Source organism: Tamandua tetradactyla, chromosome 23 (genome assembly GCF_023851605.1).
Source record: "Tamandua tetradactyla isolate mTamTet1 chromosome 23, mTamTet1.pri, whole genome shotgun sequence".
NCBI lineage: Eukaryota > Metazoa > Chordata > Mammalia > Pilosa > Myrmecophagidae > Tamandua > Tamandua tetradactyla.
This window is the reverse complement of record NC_135349.1, coordinates 6,874,778-6,879,495: the sequence shown is the minus strand read 5'-3', so window position 1 is coordinate 6,879,495 and position 4,718 is coordinate 6,874,778.

Genomic DNA, 4,718 nt, shown 5'->3' with positions numbered 1-4,718 from the left:
CCAAGCGTAGGTGTGGCCAGCATCTCTCTTTCGCGCATGTGCCTTTGACTAGTTCCGGGACACGGCAGGGCATGTTCTGTGGCTAAGTGAACTCGGGCCGCCACCGGGTCTGGGTCATGAGCTTAGACCCGGTGATTCTCAAAATGCTTCCCAGGCTGCATTGCACACTTCTTGGGGTCTCTGGCATGGTCTTAGAGCACTTTCCTGGGGGTTGGAAAGGCAGAGCTGGGGCCCCCACCCCAAACCTGAATCAGCACCTGGGGGAGGGGGAAGGAGGGTGCAACCACTGTGTTTTCACAAGCCCTGCAGGATTCCAGTGCCCTGCCATATGCAGGACCCTCTGGTTTCTAGCAGAGCTTCTCTTGCTCTGACGTCCAACCACGTATTCTTAATCAGGTGGGGCCTGGGATTCTGCATTGCCAACGAGTGCCCAGACGCTGCTGATGCCATCAGTCCAACGACCACACTCTGAGCTGCAAATACTTGACTCTAAGTTCTTTTTCTTTAGTAAGAGGTTTGGTACTCTTCTTTTTAAAAAATATTATTTTTAGTGTGGTAAAATATATATAACAAAATTTACCATTTTATGTGTATGATACAGTGGTATTCATTACGCCACAGCTTTGTGCCAACATCCCCACTATCTCCAATATTTTCCACCCCCCTTAACAGAAACTCTGCACCGATTAAGCAGTAACTCCCCATCTCCCCTCAGTCCCTGGAACCTATAAATGACTTTCTGTCTCTCCAAGATACCTAGGCTAGTTATTTTGTGTAAGTGGAATCACCCACTATTTGTCCTTCTGTGTCTGACTTTTACTCAGCATGATAATTTCAAGATTCATCCATGTTGTAGCGTAGAGCCCTTGGGATTCTCTTCTTAATTTCTTCTGCTCCTTCTCCCACTGCCCAGCCCACCCCGTTGGTGTGTGCCAAGCTCGGGAGCGCTTGCCGTGGGTGTGAATGGACCTGGAGAACCAGGGCTGCCCCTCACCCCACCTCTGCACCGCTCTGGGGGACCCCTCAGCTTGCCCTGCTTTTAATGAGCCATTGAGGACACCCTCCCAGACACCAGCCTCCATGACACGTGAGGCAGCTGCTGCCCGCTCACCTCTGTGCCCAAAACCAGTGGGCAGCCATGTCGGGCTCAGGGCAGGAGGGAGCCTGGGTGCCATGCGGACTCCCCTTGGAGAAAGGGCGTGGGGGAGATATTTGTGCGCTGGTGTCACTTTGCAAGTGCTTGCAGCTGGCATCATACAGAGCTCCTGTCTCCTCAAAGAAAACCGGGGATGAGAAAATCTAACCCCCAGCCAGAGGGGTGTAGAACTGGTGGGCCACGGTGCAAAAGGAGCTGCAGCTCTGCCCAGAATGCACAAAAGCAGGTGCTACTTACAGAAGTGTTTCGTTTTGGTGGTTTGTTTCACACATCGTCAACTACATAAAAGAGGTCAAGCAGAGAGGCTCTGGGATAAAAATGCGGGGAAAACTCCGGGAGCTGTCAAGGGAGGAGTCACTCTGCCAGGTGAACACGCACATGGGCTGCAATGCAGTTTTGCATTTCACTTGCAAAATTTCAGGGGCCGTGGGTCTCCTGGGGGCCAGTCTGCTGGGGCAGGTGGACAGAGCTGGGGGCTTAGCACACTCCCTCCTTGCCCTGAGCATGGCAGGACTTTCACAGCGCTCCCTGGTTTTCCTGGTGAATTTGAGTGCTCCTTTGGGGCACTGCAGATGGGTTCCCGGCAGCCAGCAGGGGTCTCATGAGGAGTTCACTGGGTATTGACCCCTGGGCTCATTGCAGGGCTGGGGCGGGGGCTGCAGCAGTGCCCAGCACTGCCCAGTCTGGCCATGACCCACTCGTGTGGCATGACTGGTGGTGTTATACTCTTCCTGCACCCCACCTCCCACACCCCAGGCCTGGGTGGCAGGAGGGGCCGGGGCAGCTTTTCCCTCCAGCCCACAGTCCGGGAGGGACCCGATTCCCCGTGGATGCAAGGCCGTGAGTTCCCAAGTCCACAGTGGAGTCAGAGCAGAAGCAGCTGGACATCTTATTGCCACATCTTCCTTGAGGAAGCCCAGCCTAGGCCTTGGTGGAGCCCCTGGCCCCCTTTTCCAGGACAGCAAGCCTGTCTGAAGGATTCTGGGGGTTCAGGCCTGAGAAGATTAAAGTGGGGTTTCAAGGAAACGTGGACGGAACTCAAACCTCAAAGCTTTGCTTTCACGGGGCAAATTCTAAAACAAAACAGAACCTCAGCTTTGACTTCTGAGACAGCAGAGTGATCCAAAGGGAAGTTAAGAGTTAGAACCTTCTAGAACATACCACACCCAGGAGGGCTCTCGAGGGCACACATCAGCCATCCCGGTCCTCTTCGCCTCCCTGTCCATCCTCCGGTGCTCTCACCCTGTCCTGATGCATCAAGCCCTACCTCCATGCTGCCCACTCCCGAGCTCTACCTCTGGCCCTAACCTGCAAGAAGGCTCCGCACCCATTACCTGCAGCCATCACTACAGGCAGGTGTCAGGGGGGCACCAGAATGGCTCCCCAACTTAAACCCCAGAAGATTGGATCAGGATTAAAACATGGCTTTTCTGGGGTACATAATAGATCCACACCGGCATACCACCCAACATACTATCCATTGTACCTGTTGATGTTGTCTGTCTTCCTGCAGAGACCGTAAGTGCTAAGAAAGAAGCGACCTTTCTGTGATGGTCACTATTTCTATCTCCGGTTCTGAGAGCAATGCCTAGCACATAGTAAGTGCTCATTAAATATTACTGAAGGAAGGAAGACCCCTGAAAACCTTTGTGACAACCTCACGATGCCCAGCATCTTGGAGACGTAAGAGAACCTCTAAGGAAAGGGCCAGACTCCCGGGCTGCTGATGCCAGGTGGCCAGATACAAAGGCCCTCCTGCCTGTCCCGAAGACAGAGCCGCTGTCTGGGAACCCGTGCCTGCCTGGAGGACCTGGGTCTGCCCTAGCGTACGATGGCATTTCAGAAATCAGTTCCTGCTGGGCTGGCCCAGCCTCAGAGCACCGAGCTCCTGGGCTGATTTGGGAGGGTGCCGGAGAGGGGCCCTGTTCTAGTTTGCTAGCTGCCAGAATGCAACACACCAGAGATGGATTGGCTTTTAATAAAAGGGGATTTATTTTGTTAGTTCTTCAGAGGAAAGGCAGCTAACTTTCCACTGAGGTTCTTTCTTACATGGGAAGGCACAGGGTGATCTCTGCTGGCCTTCTCTCCAGGCCTCTGGGTTCCAACAACTTTCCCCAAGGTGACTTCTTTCTGCATCTCCAAAGGCCTGGGCTGAGCTGCAAGTGCTGAGATGAGGTATGCTGAGCTGCTTGGGCTGTGCTACATTGAGTCTCTCATTTAGGCACTAGCCAATTAACTCAAACGTCATTCATTGCAGCAAACATGCCTCCTAGCTGACTGCAGATGTAATCAGCAACAGATGAGGTTCACATGCCATTGGTTCATGTCTACAGCGATAGAACTAAGCACCTTCACCTGGCCAAGTAGACACCTGAATCTAACTACCACAGGCCCCGAGGGCGGGAGTGTGGCAGGGGCCATGGGACCCAGGTGATCTGGCCGGGGGCTCTAAACCTGGGGTACCCCACCCCCCAAGGACACAATTCTCAACTCGGAAAGAAAGTTCAGAAGTCACACCTTTGTATTTATGAAATTTTAACCGAATTAGGCCTTTCCTTCCATTATGACCCCAGGCCAAAAAACAACCCCCAGTGTAGCTGGCAGCACTTGTGACTTTGCCACCAACGGAAACTGCAAATATTGTCACGACACCTTCCAGATGTTGCTGTCTCTCAGAATATGCATGCCCAGCCTGACTTAGAAAATACCGTGGTTTTAAGCCCTGCTGCAAGCTCTTATTTACCGAAGCGCATGTTACTATACTACTATTTTGATACTTGTATTTCAATATAATTGGTTTCCTTTGTAATGCTATTATTTTATATGATGCTTTAAAAAATATGATTCTGGAAAGAGGGTATCACCCCACTGCAGAAGTGCCCATGGAGCAGAGAAGGCTATCGGGTCCCTGTAGCTGTTTCTGAAGAGGCCCACGGGGGAAGGGGGTACTACGGGAGGCAACGCAAAGGACCCTTTTGGGGGAGCTCTTCCTGTCCCCTCATGCCCACCTGCAGTGCCCACTGTGTCCAGCAGGTGGCAGCACCCGCCTGGCCATTTACCTGGCCTTCTCTTCCCATCTCTGTCAGCTGCTGCCATACAGGTGGGGGGTGGGGTGGGGGGCAAGGAAGGCACAGGTCCTGACAACCTCAGCACCTGGAGACATGCACACACCTGTGCACACAGGCACACGCCACTCACATCTGCATGCTCACACTCACGCAGCAGCCTACCTGGTGATCAGCTTCCAGAACATTCTGCCCCTTCCAGGAAGGTAGGCGTTTCGGGGACTTCAGCCCTTGGGACGTCCTTTCAGAAGGAGGAGACCTTTCTTTGTTCTGCCTCTTCTTTTCCTTCCCGAATAGCTTTTCTGAGGAGCCTAAAGGTCAGCACGAGCTAGCAGCTGCAGCCCTTGTAGGAACCTGGTTGCAGCAGGGGCAGGGAGGGGGAGGGGAAGGCGCTCCGAGGTCTAGCCTCGCCCCGAGACCCAGGGGCAGGCGCTTCATCTGCCTGAACCTTCCTTTCTTACCTTTTTTTTTTTTTTTAAAACATGGGCAGGCACCAG